Below are 21348 nucleotides of genomic sequence, written 5' to 3'. Positions count from 1 at the left end.
ATTGGTGTCAGCAGTGGGATATAGCCATAGCCCCACAGACAAACAATCCGGAGTGCACTAGCACAGTCATGTTAAAAGGCATACAGAAAAGGGCTCGAACAAAGGACCAGGTCGAGTATTCATAAAGAGTGCTGATCTAGGATCAGTTGAACCTTTTAGAGATCATAATGAATAGGATTATATGGAAAAGGAGGATCTGATCCTCCATCAGCACTCCTACTAAGAGATGCTTTATGAACACGGGCCCTGTTCAGTTGGATCAGTCACTTCGATCTCGGCCAGTCTAGCTCCCTCCTCCACTTTGATTCACTCTCCCAGAAACCCTCACGCCACCTGGCCGGTCAAGGAGGATTAGCCAATCAAAGGGTCAGAGGTACACGGAGCTTCCAGTGGATTAGCGGCACAGCCAGACAACACACAAGAGGCAGTGGACTGATTTACACAGGTTACTCATGTTAGGAAATAAGTTAGTCGACCGCGTTTTGAGAAACTCCTTGACTCAAGAGCACCCTAACTCTATACCATAAGCCTTGAGATAACCTTGCCCTTATTCCTCAAATTCCATGTGCAGATACGAATATAAAAGAACTGAAGCTCTGAGCTATCCAACCAGGCCCCATTCTTACTAGTCCTGTTGTTTCACCCACTGCATCATAAGGCAGAGAGAAAGGGCCAAGTGGGAAGGAACCAGAGAACTCACCTGTGGATTGTTCTGATCACCCTCGCGCTGCTGGATCTTACTGTTCTTCTTACAGCCCTTTCCTCGTGGCGAGCTATTATTGACCGATGATGCAACCCAGGCTCCCTTATTAGTCCATCTCAGCCCCTAATGCAGCGCGCTACTCTTAAGTTCCCCAAACCATTCAGGCCTGCCACTGTGCTGTTTAATGTAACTGACTGACCCCCAAGCATGCAGCTTTCTGGTTTTGACTGCCTCCCAGACGTGCCATTTTCCTGGGTCTGAAGATGTGATGCTGCCACACAGGCAAACTGTTTTCAGGCTCTCTCCGTGTTGGTTTTTGGCAGCAACCCACTAGCTCGACTAGCCCTGGGTCTCAAAGCCTCTGAGACGTGCACCACCTCTCTGTCCTTGTCTACCTCCCGAAAAGGTGCTCTCCAGTGGATCAGTCTGCCTCACCTGTAAGACACACACAGATCAGAAGGGTTTGACATAAACACAGAGAAGCCGATTGAGTACGAAACACCTTCAAACTCACAGGGTAGACTATCAGAGGACTGGTTTCCGGAAGACAGATTAAGCCTAGCATTTATCATCCAATCCCTGTCTGCTCTAGCAGCCGCTGGTTTGAAATCCGATAAATGAATAGTTGTTGCTCAAAGGAACACACATATTCACCCACACGACACACAGTTGAAGTCGGAAGTTTACATACACTTAGGTTGGAGTCATTGAAATTCGTTTTTCAACCACTCCACAAATTTCTTGTTAACAAACTATAGTTTTGGCAAGTTGGTTAGGACATCTACTTTGTGCATGACACAAGTAATTTTACCAACAATTGTTTACAGACAGATTATTTCACTTGTAATTTACTGTATCACAATTCCAGTGGGCCAGAAGTTTACATACAGTCAAGTGCCTTTAAACAGATTGGAAAATTCCAGAAAATGACGGCATTGCTTTAGAATCTTCTGATAGGCTAATTAGGCTAATTGACATAATTTGAGTCAATTGGAGGTGTACCTGAAGGTACCACGTTCATCTGTACACACAACAGTACGCAAGTATAAACACCATGGGACCACGCAGCCATCATACCGCTCAGGAAGGAGACGCGTTCGGTCTCCTAGAGATGAAAGTACTTTGGTGCGAAAAGTGCAAATCATTCCCAGCACAACAGCAAAGGACCTTGTGAAGATGCTAAAGAAGCGTGGAGGAAACCAAAGTACAAAAGTATCTATATCCACAGTAAAACGAGTCCTATATTGACATAACCTGAAAGGCCGCTCAGCAAGGAAGAAGCCACTGCTCCAATACCACCATTAAAAAGCCAGACTGAGTTTGGAACTGCACATGGGAACAAAGATTGTACTTTTTAGAGAAATGTCCTCTGGTCTGATGAAAAAAAAAAATAGAACTGTTTGGCCATAATGACCATCGTTATGCTTGGGTCTGGTGACGAATATGAAGCAAGGGCCAGCCAACAAGAGCATACAGGTCGCAGTGGTGGGTAGTATATGGGGCTTTGGTGACAAAACAGATGGCACTGTGATAGCAAATTGGATGCAGTCTGAGTAAATATTGCTGTTACATTGCACAACCTTCAATGTTATGTCATAATTATGTAGAATTCTGGCAAATTAGTTTGCAACGAGCCAGGCGGCCGAAACTGTTGCATATAACCTGACTCTGCGTGCAATGAGCGCAAGAGAAGTGACACAATTTCCCTAGATAATATTGCCTGCTAACATGAATTTCTTTTAACTAAATATGCAGGTTTAAAAATGATACTTCTGTGTATTGATTTTAAGAAAGGCATTGATGTTTATGGTTAGGTACATTCGTGCAACGATTGTGCTTTTTTCACAAATGCGCTTTTGTTAAATCATCCCCCGTTTGGCAAAGTTGGCTGTCTTTGAAAGGAAGAAATGGTCTCCACACAGTTCGCAACGAGCCAGGCGGCCCAAACTGCTGCATATAACCTCACTCTGTTGCACAGAACACAAGAGAAGTGACACAATTTCCCTAGTTAAAATAAATTCATGTTAGCAGGCAATATTAACTAAATATGCAGGTTTAAAAATATATACTTGTGTATTGATTTTAAGAAAGGCGTTGATGTTTATGGTTAGATACAGCTTTTTTGGCAAATGCGCTTGTTAAATCCCCCATTAAGGCGAAGTAGCCTGTGATTCAATGATAAATTAACAGGCACCGCATCGATTATATGCAACGCAGGACAAGCTAGATAAACTAGTAATATCATCAACCATGTGTAGTTAACTAGTGATTATGTTAAGATTAATTGTTTTTTATGAGATAAGTTTAATGCTAGCTAGCACCTTACCGTGGCTCCTTGCTGCACTCGCATAACACGTAGTCAGCCTGCCACGCAGTCTCCTCGTGGAGTGCAATGTAATCGGCCATAATCGGTGTCCAAAAATGCATATTACCGATTGTTATGAAAACTTGAAATCAGCCCTTATTAAATCGTCCATTCCGATTAATCAGTCAACCTCTAATCTTGACCACCAAAGTCCATTTGATGTCACAAAGCTGTCCAGTATATCATCTCCTGTTGTCCTGGTTTCCAGTGGTTTGCAGAAGAGGATGTCTTCCTTAATTGACCCCCCATAAACGTAACGGACATATACCAGGAGCTGTGCCATCCAGCTGTAACCCATAGAATTCACTGGCTTGTATGCGAAGCAGTAATTGTTTCAACATCTCCTGCCATGTCACTGATGCGTCGTGAAACAGTGTTGTTTGATGAAGGCATCATCTGTATATATTTTTTGTCATTTTCCCCCAGCATTGTCCCCGCCATATCCGTGGCAGCAGGAAGAATTAAGTCCTCCACAATAGCATGTGCCTTGCTTGTCCTAGCCACTTGGTAGGTCACCATATAAGATGCTTCTTTCCCCTTCTTAATGGTATCTGTTGCTTTTATACATGTCTTACTACTAGAAAGTCATCTTAATTCTCGCTCAAAAAACTTGCATAGCCTATTTCTGAAATTGCCATGTTTTGTTTCTAAATGTCTGCGCAAGAGTGAAGGTTTCATCGAGTTGTGAGATAGTACTTTTGCACATATAACACACTGTGGCTGAGGAAAAGGCACTACTCCCAATATAAGTGAACCCCAAATCAATGTGCTCATATTTGCGCCTCTTCGATGGTCCAACGTCCCTGTCTGCTGTTCGGTGCTTTCCTGGGTAAGGGGGCAGTAGCTATTCGGCTGTATCAGATTCACAACTGTCAGTGTCCATGCAGGCTGGGCTAACAAAAAATGTAGAATTACTGATGCTAGCATTGGATGTGCTCGTGGAAGCAGAACAACTTGTGTCGTCGACAGGTGCAGGTATAGTACTGCTGGTAGTAGCAGTACTACCAGTAGAGCTGGTATGTGTCTATGGACGCTTTACTTTTTAAAATCATTTATAAATTTTCGAGCAAACGGAATGAGCAGCAGCTACATTTGGCTACATACAGACCGTTTATGGAAATCCCGCGAGAGAGTAACGGTTAATGTGATTGGATGGTAATTATTTGACTAGGCTACCTGTATTTGACATTGTGTTGTTATTTCGCTGAACACGAGATGGTTTAATTTTATTTTTGGCAGTGAAGAGGCTACTCAGACGAGAAAAATACCTCACCCAAATGTATAGCCCAGATGGAAAATATATTATTTTTTTTAGGCTGGGGGGGATACCTGTACTAGGCTACACGCTGCATAGAAATCATTTGAATGATTATGTCTTGTTTGTTAAGCTCGGCTTCAGAAAACGTAACCAGAAAATAAAAATCAACATTAAAATGACCCAAACATGGCATCAAAAATAATTTGTGTGTGTGTGCTGCCTGATGCATATGTGCATCTCAGAGTTACATCACTGTGACAGCAGCAAGGCAGAGAGAGCCGAGGGCCTGTGTGGGAACAGCTTCAGGAGGAGGCCTATACTAAGTCAGCCATTTGGGACAGATGGGCCCACTAATCCTACACAAGAGGAGAGAAGAGCCATGAAGCTACACCACTGAGCCCTCTAGCGCAGTGACAGCCAGGCTCAGCTGTACCAAGCCCTGTGGAGAACAGAGGCATAGCTACAGATGCTGTATCTTAAATTTGATCATCCTGTAGTTTTGGGATTTTTCCTGCCAAACAAAAAATGCAAACTTGTAGTGTACTGAAGGTTAAAAAATATGCATACGAACACACAGGTGTGATCATTCTACAGTGGTCCCTGCAGTCATTAGAAAGTCTAGTTATGATTGACACAACAGCCAGCATTTGAGCTGGGCACCTTTTTCCACAGAAACATTTTGCACAAACAGTCTTTACAACGTTATGTCCTCAATGAGAGTCAGCTTATTTTTTGATGCAATGTTCAGACATTCACAGAAGTAGCAACAGCATAACACAATTCTCATTCAAATCGGGAAATGTAGGCTACATTAGTCCTAGCGCTAACTGAGTAAAGAGTGAGCCAACACAAGCCATCATATTTAGCCCCTCGTCTCCCTCATCCCTCTCAAAACAGTATGTTGCTAGCATGCAAAACTGTCATTAAATATCTGGGATGAAAGATGTCGAGTTCCAATTGTTGGCAAGTTTTATTCAATACTGTGTTTGTGTGGTTTTTGAAAGTAAAGAATAAAGAGGATTTATTAGTCATTATAATAAAATCAGGATATAGCAATAATACAATGAAGTAACATAATAACTGAAGAGCTCCGCAAGGGCTCCACAAAGGCTCCACAAGGGTGCAGGGCAGAGCTACGCTAAACATACTAAATTGATACACAGGCCAATCCAATAGTCATGATAAGGCCAGGGCAGCTTCAAAAGGATACAACACAAGCTAATACTTATTTTACGCCATATGGCATTGTTCTACAGAACTAATAGAAACATTTAACAACATAAGCACAATTGAGTATAAACCATTATGAAATCAGTACCTTGCGTGTCGACGGTTATAAGGGAAGACATTATGCTCCATACATAAATATGGTGGGCTACAATAGAAAATTACATAAAATGATATACAAACTGTATTATGATCAGCTAATAAGGCACTTTAATAAGAATGCACACAGTAATTATTTGTAAGGAAAACAACAATGAAGACAAATTTCCAAATAATATAACAAATTTTAAATTAACAAAAAGGTACAGAAAGATCCGTGCGAAGGCCAAATTACAGAGGAAGAACCTTTTGAGGCTATTAAATCCTTTCAGTCTGGAAAAACCCCAGGGCTTGATGGCATACCGGTAGAGGTATATCAAGTATTTTTTTATATACTAAAAGCTCCATTGTTAGATTGTTAGATTTTAACTACTCCTATAGAAATGGTAGTCTGTCAGGTACCCAGAAGGAAGGTCTGATTTCTCTATTATTAAAACAAGACCCAGATGGCAAATATAAAAGACCCGGTCTATCTAAAAAACTGGAGGCCCCTTACACTTCAATGTTGTGATGCAAAAATACTAGCAAAATGCATAGCACTCAGAATTTAAAGGGTTCTACCAGGTATTGTTCATCCTGATCAGACAGGTTTTTTACATGGACGATACATTGGAGATAATATACGACAACTACTAGAAATAATAGAAAATCAGGAAACATAAGAAGCCAGGAATGGTATTTATAGCGGATTTTGAAAAAGCATTTGATAAAGTAAGACTGAATTTTATTTATAAATGCTTGGATTTTTTCAATTTCAGTAATTCTCTTATAAAATGGGTAAAAATAATGTATAGCAACCCCAGGTGTAAAATAGTAAATAACGGCTACTTCTCAGAGAGTTTTGAATTGTCAAGAGGAGTTAAACAAGGGTGTTCGCTGTCACCATATCTATTCGTTATGGCCATCGAAATGCTAGCTATTAAAATGATATCCAATAACAACATTAGAGGATTAGAAATCCAAGGCTTAAAAACAAAGGTGTCCATGTACCCATGTAAGTTTTATGTTAAGTCCGCAAGCTAGATCCCTGCAATGTCTCATTAAAGATCTAGATAACTTTTCTGTACTCTCTGGACAAACCTAATTATGATAAGTGTACAATATTACGTATTGGATCCTTAAAAAATACAACTTTTACATTACCTTGCAGCTTACCTATAAAATGGGCTGATGGTGAAGTAGACATACTCGGTATTCATATCACAAAAGATATAAATAAGCTCTCCACAATGAATTTCAATAGAAAAATTGTAAAAATAGACAAGATCCTGCAACCATGGAGAGGTAAATACCTGTCTATTTATGGAAAAATTGCCCTGATTAACTCCTTAGTCATATCTCAATTTACTCACTTACTTATGGGGTTGCCTACTCCTGATGATTTGTTTTTCAAATCATATGAGCAAAAAATATTTGCTTTATATGGGAAGCTAAACCAGACAGAATAAAATGAGCCTATCTATATAATGAATATGAATTGGGTAGGTTGAGATTATTAAATATAAAAGCACTAAACCTCTCTCCAAAAACTTCACTCATTCAAAAGTTTTATTTGAACCCTAAATGGTTCTCAAGTAGATTAATAAGAAAAGCTCATCCATTGTTTAAAAATTGCCTTTTTGCCTTTGTGCAGATTGACATATCTCATTTTCAATGAATTGAAAATTATACTTTTTTCAAAGTATCTGTCTTTCTCAAACAAGCATTGCAGAGCTGGCTACAATTTCAATTTCATCCCCCTGAAAAGATAGAACAAATAGTACAACAAATATTATCGCTGAACTCAAATGTGCTGGTTGATAAAATACCTGTACTTATGGGAAAGATGTTTGAAAAGGGTATTTTGTTCTTAAATGATATTGTAAATTGGAATGGTAGAGTGATGTCCTTCATGGAGATATCAGAATTGTATGGGAAGGTCTGCTCAATCCAAGAGTACAACCAATTGATTACAGCATTACCCCTAAAATGGAGGAGGCGGGTGGCAGCGGGAGGAGATAGGGAACTGGTCTGTCTGCCCAATATTAAGGACCAAAACTGGCAGAGGAATAAAAAATGGAATAAATAGGAAAGTATACCAGTTTCATTTGAGGACCAGGATGTTGACAAATGTGCCATACAGATTGGAAAATAGTTAGGAAGACATTTTTTATGTACCGATTCCATGGTACAGGGTGTATGAGTTGATATATAAAACAACGCAAGATTCAAGACTTCGCGCTTTTCAGATAAAATTATTATATCGAATTCTTGCCACCAACAAAATGTTGAATATTTGGGGCATAAAATCCTCGAAGCTCTGCAGATTTTGTTGTGAGGAATCAATAGACCATTTATTTTGGTATTGCCCTCAGGTAGCCTGTTTCTGGTCTCAGGTTCAGGAATGGCTGAAAATGCATAGCATTGATCTAAAATTGACCGTAGAAATAGTACTGTCAGGAGATCTGGAGAGACCGGGTCAATCAATTGCTAATATACTAATACTCTTAGTAAAACTATTTATCTTCAACACGCAATCTGTAGATTCTATTCGATTAGATAGATTGAAATTGTACGTTAAACATCATAGCGTAGTTGAAAGATATGTGTTGCACAGAAACACGAAGTGGGTGGCCAGCAGAGATAGATGGGATGGGCTGAGGGAAGCTGAGGGTTGGAATGTGGAATTGGATACAAGTGGGAGTGGAGTTGCTGTTTGAGAGAGAGAAGGATGGTCAAAAGATTTTTAAAAAGTACAAATAAAACATTATAAAAAGTACATTTGAATGACACTAAGTGGCAGTGTTTTTACAACTAATGCCGGTTTGCCTGATGCTGATGCCGTGCAGGTGTTTGTACACATGCATATACACACACTCTCATTCAAATAAACACATACAAGAACACACACATACAGTGGGGCAAAAAAGTATTTAGTCAGCCACCAATTGTGCAAGTTCTCCCACTTAAAAAGATGAGAGGCCTGTAATTTTCATCATAGGTACACTTCAACTATGACAGACAAAATGAGAAAGAAAAATCCAGAAAATCACATTGTAGGATTTTTTACGAATTTATTTGCAAATTATGGTGGAAAATAAGTATTTGGTCAATAACAAAAGTTTATCTCAATACTTTGTTGGCAATGACAGAGGTCAAACGTTTTCTGTAAGTCTTCACAAGGTTTTCACACACTGTTGCTGGTATTTTGGCCCATTCCTCCATGCAGATCTCCTCTAGAGCAGTGATGTTTTGGGGCTGTTGCTGGGCAACACGGACTTTCAACTCCTTCCAAAGATTTTCTATGGAGTTGAGAACTGGAGACTGGCAAGGCCACTCCAGGACCTTGAAATGCTTCTTACAAAGCCACTCCTTCGTTGCCTGGGCGGTGTGTTTGGGATCATTGTCATGCTGAAAGACCCAGCCACGTTTCATCTTCAATGCTCTTGCTGATGCAAGGAGGTTTTCACTCAAAATCTCACAATACATGGCCCCATTCATTCTTTCCTTTACACGGATCAGTCGTCCTGGTCCCTTTGCAGAAAAACAGCCCCAAAGCATGATGTTTCCACCCCCATGCTTCACAGTAGGTATGGTGTTCTTTGGATGCAACTCAGCATTCTTTGTCCTCCAAACACGACGAGTTGAGTTTTTACCAAAAAGTTATACCCGTCGTCCCGTGTGGCTAAGTTGGTAGAGCATGGCGCTTGCAACGCCAGGGTTGTGGGTTCAATTCCCACGGGGGGACCAGGGTTCAATTCCCACGGGGGGACCAGGATGAATATGTATGAACTTTCCAATTTGTAAGTCGCTCTGGATAAGAGCGTCTGCTAAATGACTTAAATGTTATATTTTGGTTTCATTTGACCATATGACATTCTCCCAATCTCCTTCTAGATCATCCAAATGCTCTCTAGCAAACTTCAGACGGGCCTGGACATGTACTGGCTTAAGCGGGGGACACGTCTGGCACTGCAGGATTTGAGCCCCTGGCGGCGTAGTGTGTTACTGATGGTAGGCTTTGTTACTTTGGTCCCAGCTCTCTGCAGGTCATTCACTAGTTCCCCCCGTGTGGTTCTGGGATTTTTGCTCACCGTTCTTGTGATCATTTTGACCCCACGGGGTGAGATCTTGCGTGGAGCCCCAGATCGAGGGAGATTATCAGTGGTCTTGTATGTCTTCCATTTCCTAATAATTGCTCCCACAGCTGATTTCTTCAAACCAAGCTGCTTACCTATTGCAGATGCAGTCTTCCCAGCCTGGTGCAGGTCTACAATTTTGTTTCTGGTGTCCTTTGACAGCTCTTTGGTCTTGGCCATAGTGGAGTTTGGAGTGTGACTGTTTGAGGTTGTGGACAGGTGTCTTTTATACTGATAACAAGTTCAAACAGGTGCCATTAACACAGGTAACGAGTGGAGGACAGAGGAGCCTCTTAAAGAAGAAGTTACAGGTCTGTGAGAGACAGAAATCTTGCTTGTTTGTAGGTGACCAAATACTTATTTTCCACCATAATTTGTAAATAGATTCATAAAAAATCCTACCATGTGATTTTCTTTCTCATTTTGTCTGTCATAGTTGAAGTGTACCTATGATGAAAATTACAGGCCTCTCTCATCTTTTTAAGTGGGAGAACATGCACAATTGGTGGCTGACTAAATACTTTTTTGCCCAACTGTACATGTAATAGTGCCAGGCATGCACACAAACATATAAAGTAGGCATTGCTGTTATGAGTTCAGTTGTCCTTGATGTCCTTTGTTTTAAATGCATTTCTTTGCATTGTTGTTTGCTGTTTTCTTCCATCTTCTTTTTTTCTCTTTAGTTCCTTCTCTTGGTTGTTGGTGCATTGGGGAGTTCTTGGGGGTGGGGAATGGAAATAATTGTTGTTGTTTTTTTCCGGGGGGGGGGGGGGACTGTGGGAGGGGTCTCGAATGGTTGAGGGACAGCTATTGGGGAACTGTGGGGGGATCTTGGAGGGTTCGGGTTTCACAAAATTGTGATCATGAAAAAGGAAACTATGACATATATTGTATATCACTATCATGCACACGCACTCTCACACAAGGATGGTTCTGTTGCAGAAAGACTGATACATGTTTGATAGTGTCTTGATGCTGTATTGTTTGTCCTTCATGTTCTAATACTTTAATGTTACCCCTTAATTTGTGTTTTTTGTAATAAATAATTATAAATAAATAAAAAATGTAAAAGACAACGCAGGCGCCAGCCGGAAAATGCATCCGGGGGAAAAAAGTTTAGCCAGGTGCTGTTCTGACTGGAGGAAACACTGGGGGAGTGCTTGAGTTCGCATCGAAGAGAGAAGTTTGTCCGGCACATCTAGATATTCCTCATGTTAAATTTGCATAGCATGCCGCAAACATAAATTGTCTGCCACATTGAAATGTGCTACTTCTATGTGAATTACTGAGGTGGAATGCACCTAATTTCAAACGGTTTTTAAAAAATCATATAAAAATGACAAGTTGAAACATTACCTGTAGATAATTAGCAGGCATTTTGTCTTGGATTGAGGGCAGCACGGGTTAACTCTCCTGTTGCGTAACAATAAATTCATAGCGAATTCTGAGATCACGCACATAAGAAAACTCACATGGTGAGACTGACGCATACAACCCATACAAAAAAAATGCACATGAATTATAATCCACAAAATAATTAAAATGTCCTCCTGCTGCAGGAGTATTTTCCTGCTGTGAAAAACTGGGTCAAATTAAGCTACGGCATATGTACACAGACTTGGCCCTATGGAGATAACATGGGAGTGAGTAAGTTGCCATATGGCTGGGTGCGATATGGTCAAAATATCATATAATGGTATTTCAAAACAATTGGACGGTATGACAGTATTTATGTTTTTAAATAATAAAAGTTCAAAATAACATTTGCTTTATGAGTAGTGCGTGACCCTAGGGAGGGTCACATTCTAAGTGATTTCAATGGGTCTTTCTCCATTCTGATTGTGTTATACTGTTCAATTCAACCCAAAAAATGTTTTTGCATTTTCATCCATTTCTGCATTTCCTGCACTCATTTGAGATCATTTCCACACTGCCACATAGGGCTGCACAAATTGGGCAAACAACCTAGGCCTTATTTTCTACCAAACGTTGCAATTACGATTTGACTCATGATTTCGAGCAAAACACCTGAGTGAACTGTTGGAATCATGTAAATAAAACTATTATTCTAATTCCATACTTAGAATATAATAGTGGGCACTTTGAATACAGTGTTTGACATGACAAATGCCAGGGAGGAGTTATTATTTAATCTTTATTTAACTAGGCAAGTCAGTTAAGAACAAATTCTTATTTACAATGACGGCCTACCCCGGCCAAACCCGGACAATGCTGGGCCAATTGTGCGCCACCCTATGGGACTCCCAATCACAGCCGGATGTGGTACAGCCTGGATTCGAACCAGGGACTGTAGTGACTCCTTTTGCACTGAGATGCAGAGCCTCAGACCACTGCACCACTCAGGAGCCCTTATTGTGACAGGGTAGGAACGAAAGTGTTGACAAATGTTTCCTAGTGGACCCTATAATCTTTGGCTACATTGAATGTTATATCATGAAGCTAACATATTCTTGCTTCTCGTATTCAGCTTTGATTTAGGTCTGTGTGGAAAGCGGCATGGAGAGAGAGAGCGCGGAGAGAGATGACTCAAGTAGCGAAGTAAGCTATAGAAATGGGTGTTACACACAGCGTATCACCTTTAACAAACCAAACATTCAAATACCGTTATAGAAGGTAAACTAAAAACCCAAACCGGTCCGTGAATCAATACCGGTATATCGTAAAATACAGTATACCGCCCAGCCCTAGGTTGCCACATCTGCCCATGCTGCAGAGCTGTCTGCCGAAATCACTATTTTAGTAGTTCTAAGGCATACTTTCAAGTCTGCTACAACTATCAATTGCGTATTAGAGCTATACTTCCCGAACTGTCTCTATCCCTCTCATTGCTGTGTTGTGTACATTCCTCTCTCATGCGGCCTGTGTGTAGTGCCGGGAAAAATAGGAGCATAGGATTCTGGTCATTGTAGTTAATTACCAAATGTTCTACGCTGAACTAGGTTGACTATTTGCCTATTGAAAACTACAACATCCCACAGTTCGTTCTTGATTTGTGATGTGTTCTTGATTGTGTCTCTCGTGCTTAATAGGATTTCTCTCTAGAGAAACGGTGCATTGAGCTCACCAAAAAAAATACTAAATTGAAATCAGGTGATTGAACAGCTATTTAAAATAAATAAACAACATTTTACAAACTTGTTGTTAGATGGTTCCTCACCCTGAAAGTAGTCCATGGGCCAGGAGAAACTAATCCATGGTTCAGTATTCTTTACACAGCCTTTACAAACTTCAGCTTATATTTAGCCACACTAGCTAAAAATCTATGGAATGGGGGCATGTGAGCATGTTTTTACATTTTTTATGGACACTTTTAAAGGTGAAATATGCAGAAATCGCTCTGCCATTTCCTGGTTTTGCTCAAATTTGAATAGTTTTCCTAATTTCAATGTGACAAAACAAGCAATGTATAGTGTAGATAATCATTGTACCATCTAAACCGATGTGAAATGTCTTTTCAAAAACCACAAATACTGTATTTTCAGCTGTTTGAAGCTGTTGTACAAAACCAAAAGTAAAAGACACAAAAACAGAAATAGTGCTCACAGAACAGATCTACAGCTTCTTAGGACTAGCTTTCAATAAGAATGACAGATCTATAACTCGCATATCAATGTGAATTTGGTCGAGTCGCACAAAAATTTACATATTGCAGCTTAAAGTAACATCAAACCAAATATAGAGTTGATTTCAGGTCATTTGGACATGCTTACATGCCTCCATCACTTCCATTGATTTTTAGCTAGAGGTGGCAAAACTTATTTGAAGTTTGTAATGGCTGTTTAAAGCGAACCGAACTATGGATTACAATTTCCCCTGGCCCATAGACTACTTTCAGGGTGAGGAACCATCTAACATCAAGTCGTAAAATAGTGTTACACCGTATCCAAACCGGCCGCGCGCGTGCACCATCGTGCGCAAATTGATTTTGTCCCCCCCAAACGCGATCACGACGCGCAGGTTGAAATATCAAAACAAACTCTGAACCAATTATATTAATTTGGTCGAAAAGGTCAAAAAGCATTAAACATTTATGGAAATTTAGCTAGCTAGCTTGCAGTTGCTAGCTAATTCGTCCTATTTAGCTAGCTTGCTGTTGCTAGCTAATTTGTCCTGGGATATAAACGTTGAGTTGTTATTATACCTGAAGATTCTCTACTCCGACAATTAATCCACACATAAAACCAAATCGTTTCTAGTCATCTCTCCTCCCAGGCTTTTTCTTTTTTAGACTTTATATAGCGATTGGCATCTAACTTACATAGTTACCATGACGACCGACCAAACTCAGTTCATCTTTCAATCACCCACGTGGGTATAACCAATGAGGAGATGGCACGTGGGTATCTGCTTCTATAAACCAATAAGGAGATGAGAGAGGCAGGACTTGCACCGCGTTCAGCGTCACAAATAAAAGTGACTTCTATTTTAGCGCTTGGCAATGCATACGCTCGTTGGCGCACGAGCAGTGTGGGTGCAATAATTGAATAACGTATTTTTAAAGTGATTTTGCAACGCTCACACATGTGACGCGAGCGGTGTGGTCAGCATGTTAGGTTCTAATTATCAGAGTAAGAACTCGACGAACACTATGAAAGCTTAAACCAAGTTTATTCTTTCCAAAAGATCAAACAGCTGAACAGACAAAAACATGTTTACAAGGGAGCTGGTATTTGTACCCCCCTTTGGGTGGAGTCTCCTCCTTCTCGCTAAACATTGTATCTTTATTGCTAGGCAGGAAACTAAGTGATACGGGCAATAAACTTTTCTTTCTCCCTTAACGTGACCTAACCTTGACCCCCTTCATCACTAATCCATGGCTCTCTCCCCTTATCAATTCCTGCCATATGTGATCGCTTTCCCTACACTCAGTACATTCCAAGCTTAATTGCACCCACCATATACCTTCCCCTTACAGATAACCATTAACCTCTGGTGTAGCCCCTCGGCTATGGCACCCATCAGGTCTCTATTATAACTAATGATTAATAACATTTCAAGTTCAGAAATCCAAACCCATCAACAGTGAACTACTCCTTTAACTCTGATGACCTGGCTTGAATCTATATAAGCAGGGCAAGCCGAGCAGAGAGGGGAAAACAGGGTTTACCCAATCATGAGATTTCTTCCACTCCAATTTTTCTCCATGCAAAACAGATTTGGGGATCAATTGTCTCTGTCTTCACCCTGTACATGAGAAGCTGGAAAGCATTGGATCTGTGTAAGCATGAGCTAATTGGAGTTTATTTCACCATGCTTCTTTCACCAGCCCTTCTATTTTAACTCCATGAGGAGGAGTGATCAAGTGTATCCGTCAGGGGAGAAAGAGAGATAGAGAATTGGCCCTCAGCTCCCATAGGGCTGCTAGCTGCTAGTGGTGGAGCGGCTGAACGCGTCTTTTAATGTCTTCCCCGGGGAGACAGGCCACTTTCTCATGTGGCCACCTTCTCATGACTGATGGCCCTCCCTGATAGGCCCAGCAAAGTGGAGCTTGTTAAGTCCTCCGTCCCATCACAACATGGATGTGGGGGTTTCCTGTCTGCCTGCATGCCTTGGCTTTCCCTCAAAACAATGCCAGTCCTCTGGGAGTTATTACTAATCCAGCCTTAACCTGTTTGGGCTGCACGCTGAATATTGAAAAAACTGGAAAATGTGTGCACATTTTCAAACGGCCTCCTAAGAAACTTTTTATTTTCCAATATGCATATATTTACTACTGTTGGATAGATAACAGTCTGTAGTTTCTAAAAAGGTTTGAATTGTTTCTCTAAGTCGAACAGAAATATTTTTACAGCCATTTTCCCAGCCGAATTGAGTTTCCCAAAATGCGATGTGTCTCTTTAAGACCTTCTCTATAAAAGGCCATTTGACTTGGGACCATATTAACACGTCAGAGGCGTACGTCAGACTGTAATGCGGAAGTGAGAATTGAAAGGGGTCGAATATCTCGTCCCTGGACTGAATAACAGAACTTCTTGTGAGACATGCGCAGTTAAAATAAAAATCCGGGCGCGAAGGATAATTTGATCTCGGCTTCTGGAACAAGGTAGATAACTTTGAATATGATGCCTGACTACGATATTATTTGCTACATGTCACAAAATCATCCTAAAGGTTGTTTTTTCAATATACTTTAATTATATTATTGCAATTTATTCTGGACTTTAGATGTGAAACGACGGAAGAATTTTTTGAAGAAACGCTTTCTGGCGCAGCAATGCTACCGTGCTAGCTAACCAAAGAGGGAAATCATTCGTTCTGGAACCCAACTAAAGACTCTACTGGACATTGGACCCCGTTACAACATTCTGATGGAGTACCAAGAAAGATAAGACCCAATTTGGGATGCTTTTTCATATATATGTCGAACTGTTGAATGCTAACGCTGCTAACTATGCTAGGCTAGCGCTTGACTAGAATCAATGCTGCCTTATGCTAGCTTATGATGTTAGCTAATATAACGATATATTGTGTTTTCGCTGTAAAACACTTCAAAAATCGGAAATGTTGTCTGTATTCACAAGATATCTGTCTTTCATTAGTTATCCACCATATGTTTTTCTGAAATGTTTTATGAGGTGTAATTAGTAGCCGACGTTGGTGTATGTATTTTCTCTGGCTACTCCCGGCTGGATTCAGACTGTAGCTATGTATTAGCATTTTTGGGTAGCATCAATGTAAAACAGATTTATAGCTAAAATATGCACTTTTTATGAACAAAACATAGATTTATTGTGTAACATGTTATATGACTGTCATCTGAGGTCGTTTTTTCTGGGCTCTTTAGGTTGGTTTTAGTTTATTTCGGTTGGTTGTGCATGCTACTTCAATCATAATTCATACTTCATAATCATAATTCATACGTGTCTGTCCACTTTTGTATTTGGTGGTGAGCTAACATAAATATATGTGGTGTTTTCTCTGTAAAACATTTAAAAAATCGGACATGTTGGCTGGATTGACAAGATGTTTATCTTTCAAATGCTGTATTGGACTTGTTAATGTGTAAAAGTTAAATATTTTTAAAAAATAGATTTTGAATTTCGCGCTCTGCAGCTGTTGTCATTTTCGGTCCGAGGTCGGGCTTGCACCCCAAACAGGTTAAAGGGATAGTTCTGGATTTTGGCAATGAAGCCTTGTATATATTTCCCCAGAGTCAGATAAACTTGTGGATAAGAGGTAGTTTCACAAGGAAATGCTAATTAGCATTAACGCAATGATTGGAAGTTTATAGGAACAGCTTTGAGAACGACACAAATATAAAATTACAAAGTTTGCTGCTTCAGTGTCTTTAGATATTTTTGTTAGATGTTACTATGGAATACTGAAGTATAATTACAAGCATTTCATACGTGTCAAAGGCTTTTATTGACAATTACATGAAGTTGATGCCAAGAGTCAATATTTGCAGTGTTCACCCTTCTTTTTCCAAGACCTCTGCAATCCGCCCTGGCATGCTGTCAATTAACTTCTGGGCCACATCCTGACTGATGGCAGCCCATTCTTGCATTATCAATGCTTGGAGTTTGTCAGAATTTGTGGGTTTCGTTTGTCTACCCGCCTCTTGAGGATTGACCACAAGTTCTCAGTGGGATTAAGGTCTGGGGAGTTTCCTGGCCATGGACCCAAAATATCTATGTTTTTTTTCCTCGAGCCACTTAGTGCCTTTTGCCTTATGGCAAGGTGCTCCATCATGCTGGAAAAGGCATTGCTCGTCACCAAACTGTTCCTGGATGGTTGGGAGAAGTTGCTCTCGGAGGATGTGTTGGTACCATTCTTTATTCATGGCTGTGTTCTTAGGCAAAATTGTGAGTGAGCCCACTCCCTTGGCTGAGAAGCAACCCCACACATGAATGGTCTCGGTATGCTTTACTGTTGGCATGACACAGGACTGATGGTAGCGCTCACCTTGTCTCCGCCGGACAAACTTTTTCCGGATATCGGAAAGGGGATTCATCAGAGAAAATGACTTTACCCCAGTCCTCAGCAGTCCAATCCCTGTACCTTTTGCAGAATATCAGTCTGTCCCTGATGTTTTTCCTGGAGAGAAGTGGCTTCTTTGATGCCCTTCTTGACACCAGGCCATCCTCCAAAAGTCTTTGTCTCACTGTGCGTGCAGATGCACTCACACCTCACTGCCACCATTCCTGAGCAAGCTCTGTACTGGTGGTGCCCCGATCCCGCAGCTGAATCAACTTTAGGAGACGGTCCTGGCGCTTGCTGGACTTTCTTGGGCGCCCTGAAGCCTTCTTCACAACAATTGAACAGCTCTCCTTGAAGTACTTGATGATCCGATAAATGGTTGATTTAGGTGCAATCTTACTGGCAGCAATATCCTTGCCTGTGAAGCCCTTTTTGTGCAAAGCAATGATGACGGCACGTGTTTCCTTGCAGGTAACCATAGTTGACAGAGGAAGAACAATCATTTCAAGCACCACCCTCCTTTTGAAGCTTCCAGTCTGTTATTCAAACTCAATCAGCATGACAGAGTGATCTCCAACCTTGTTCTCGTCAACACTCACACCTGTGTTAACGAGAGAATCACTGACATGATGTCAGCTGGTCCTTTTGTGGCAGGGCTGAAATGCAGTGGAAATTATTTTTGGCGATTCAGTTCATTTGCATGGCAAAGAGGGACTTTGCAATTAATTGCAATTCATCTGATCACTCTTCATAACATTCTGGAGGTTATGCAAATTGCCATCATACAAACTGAGGCAGCAGACTTTGTGAACATTTATATTTGTGACATTCTCAAAACTTTTGGCCACAACTGTATATGATTATTTAACTGTCAATCTCTCCCAAATGGATGACTATGAGAAACAAAAATAATTGTAATTTAAAAATAGATTTGAAACCAATACTATTTATAACATAGGCACAACACTATATATGAAGCCATTACCGTTTATTACACCTTGTTCCCTGTCTACAGCGGCTATATCATGCATATAAAATGAGAAGGGTGTAATTGTGGCCTGCATTCCTGCATGTGGGCAATTTATACTTATATTGGTCAATTTTTAAGCTAGGGCCTCCGGTACACAGGTGGGAGATGGGGGCACTCTAGTACAGTAGGTGGCGGAAATACACCATAACATTGGATGCCAACTGCCGATAGACCCCACAGAAGAAGATGAAGAGGCGGAGGCGACAACGGTAGCTAGCCGGCTAGGATACCGGAAGACAGTGTCTTTCCACCTGTTGGGCACTGCTTACCCACAATTCTATTAACGACGGCGAGAACAGATGTTCGGCAGGCGGGAGCAAAATACACTATGTTAGCTAGCTATCTGGAACTCCGTTACACAGCAGGCAGGATAGGTAGCTATCTAGGACCGTGTCCTCCTTCCCAAAAAAACTCTGATAATACTTTTAATTTTCATTTTGACACACAGACAATCAGGGGAAATCCAGAATATCAAAAGTGTCACACAAGCATGAAGATGGCATGCTCGAGGGGTGGGGCGTTCATGCAGGAACCAATGGGATGCTGGGGGGGGCGTTACGAATTGTGTGCCACAATCCCACACTATTGTATAAAATTTTTTTCTCTTTCTCCTTTCATTGCTCTGCATGATGAACTGCCATGTCCGGCTGTGCGCGACATATCGGGCTAAATCTATGTATTGGTGGTGCAGTGTTGACGATGAGCATCCACTGTGCTGCTGAGGCTACTATAGACCTTCATTTCAAAACAGTGTGTTCTAATCAATTATTTGGTGACGTGAATATATTTGGTGTCGTTTAATCTCAAAATAACTTTTTAAATGTTCCAATATTTTTATGAAATTCTCTGAGGAGGATGGTCCTCCCCTTCATCCTCTGAGGAGCCTCCACTGAAAGGAACCATAGGCCAATCAACATGAGGCTAAATTAACTTATAAATGTAGGCTAGAGAGAGTTTTAGGCTAACCTAGGCTGTATGCTATAATTGCACTTTGCCCTATTTGTAGGCTATTGTAGGCTTCTAGTTGGGCTAATAATGGACACAAATTAATAACTGAAATGTTTTACAGCAGCCATATTCGCCTTCATGACACGTGGGAGGATGCAGCTAAATAGTGACAGATTAACTTGATCAAATCCACACTTTGAGTGTTCCATTTTGCTACACTAACATTGACTATGTTGAATTTTTTGGGGGACGGACGCACGCAAATTCATGTAGGCTAACATTGTCCTTCTATAAGTACCTAGGGCTTTTCACGTTCACAACAACCCCAATGGCTGTTGTGAACGTGCAAAAAAATGTATGTAGTTCTGTCCTTGAGCTGTTCTTGTCTATTAATGTCATGTTTCATGTTTTGTGTGGACCCCAGGAAGAGTAGCTGCTGCTTTTGCACCAGCAATTGGGAATCGTAATAAAACACCAACATACCAATACCAAAGCTATGGATGTCATTCCAAAGGAATTTACTTTGACCGCGCAAAGCAGAAACACATTTCACTGGGAACACATTCATTTCAAAATAACTGTATCAAAAATAAGTAGGCTACTAATGTTCTCATTACGGCAAGATCATCATTTACTCGGACAAAACAATGTTACAATAGCCACGCAAATTGTCTTGCCAAGTGATTAAGCCTCTTTTCACATGGCTACAAAACGAGGCCAAACTGTTGTAGCAAAGTGTTGCCTCGCATTCCCAGATTATGTCTGACTGTATAGACTGACCTTGCTGCTAAATGTGAAAATAGTAATGAATGGACACCATTCGTATGGGCTTTACTGCTCGAGTTGACAAGAGGACAGCAGAACTCACCTTGCCGCAGACGAATAAAGTAGGTGCCTTCTCCGTGGCAGTCCCGGGCAGATACAAGTGTCAAATCCAACCAGTTTCCCTGGCTACCGGTGGTAGTCGTACGTATCTCCTGGTCAGGAATTTAACGTACAACGCAGTTTAGAACTTATCAGACGGCAAACGTTAACCAACCATCTGTAAGCACGCTGCGTTGAGCAGACTATTTCAGAAACTGAGTAAATGAGCTCTTAATACTCTGGTTTTCCACTATGAACATTTTAGCACCGTTCACGTTCCGCTGCTACGGCCGGGAAACGTAACAGACAGCAATACTACATAGGCCCCTCCCCTTTACAGTATGGGTGCGTGCAGTGTGCAGCCAAGAGAGTTTTATCAAAATGTATACTGCTCTCTACAGGGCAATGTCAAAGCTGCAGTTCAACACTATAGCTCTCGCACAACCCTATAGATCAGAGTTTCCCAAACTAGGTTTTGTTTTTTTGCCCTAGCACTACACAGCTGATTAAAATAATCAAAGTTTGGTGATGAGTTTGTTATTTTAATTAGCTGTGTAGCGCTTGGGCAAAAAATGAAATGTGCACCAGGACAGAGTTTGGGAAATCCTGCTATAGAGCACAACTTCTTGTTGAATTATGTACAGTGACACTAAATGTTTAATTTTTAAAGGTCCAATGCAGCCGTTTTTATCTCAATATCAAATCATTTCTGGGTAACAATTAAGTACATTACTGTAAAAAAAAAAATATTAAACTGGTCAACAAGAAACAAAAATAACTTCTTAGCAAAGAGCA

General features: G+C 40.8%; 1 protein-coding gene across 4 annotated transcripts in view; it reads right to left on the bottom strand.

The window, feature by feature from the left end:
- Nucleotides 1–20871, bottom strand: part of LOC129855734 (thyroid hormone receptor alpha-like) — a 76614-nt gene extending 55743 nt beyond the window's left edge. For 2 of the 4 annotated variants that reach the window (XM_055923709.1, XM_055923711.1), the window contains exons 1-2: nucleotides 20558–20871; nucleotides 701–1138 (exon numbers count right to left, since the gene is read on the bottom strand). The gene's annotated coding sequence lies outside the window, so the exon portion shown is untranslated. The remainder of the gene's footprint in view (nucleotides 1–700; nucleotides 1139–20557) is intronic. The other 2 variants (XM_055923710.1, XM_055923713.1) reach the window with 1 other exon arrangement.
- Between the last annotated feature and the right edge of the window lie 477 nt (nucleotides 20872–21348).

Source organism: Salvelinus fontinalis, chromosome 5 (genome assembly GCF_029448725.1).
Source record: "Salvelinus fontinalis isolate EN_2023a chromosome 5, ASM2944872v1, whole genome shotgun sequence".
NCBI lineage: Eukaryota > Metazoa > Chordata > Actinopteri > Salmoniformes > Salmonidae > Salvelinus > Salvelinus fontinalis.
The sequence above is the reverse complement of the archived record's forward strand: the minus strand, read 5'-3'. Positions and strand labels throughout refer to the sequence as shown.